Source organism: Chinchilla lanigera, unplaced genomic scaffold, assembly GCF_000276665.1.
Source record: "Chinchilla lanigera isolate Chin_1 unplaced genomic scaffold, ChiLan1.0 scaffold00055, whole genome shotgun sequence".
In the NCBI taxonomy this organism is placed as follows: domain Eukaryota; kingdom Metazoa; phylum Chordata; class Mammalia; order Rodentia; family Chinchillidae; genus Chinchilla; species Chinchilla lanigera.
Window position 1 is genome coordinate 13,746,339 of NW_004955456.1, and position 384 is coordinate 13,746,722.

Sequence of the window (384 nt, forward strand, 5' to 3'; positions counted from 1 at the left end):
CTCACTGTTTATCTGACTGACCTTGAACTTGCAGTCATCCTCCTGTCTCAGCTTCCAGGGTGCTGGGATTATGAGCATGTCCCACCCAAGCCTGGCTGATCACTGTTATTTTAAACCAACATTAGGTAACTCAGTGTCCACCTCTTTTTATCCCTGACCCATTTGTGCTAGGGTGTGACAGCTGCTTCCTGCAGGGCATCTCTGGGTCACCCCAGGTACCATCTTTGTTTTTCTGGGTGATGCTGGGGATTGAACCCAGGGCCTTGCACATACTAGAAAACCACTTTACCACTGAAGGTGGTCCAGCCCCAAAGCCCTGGAATCCATTTTTCACAATTCCACTTTTTGACACCTGTGGAAATTTCGTTATTGCTTTTTTTTTTT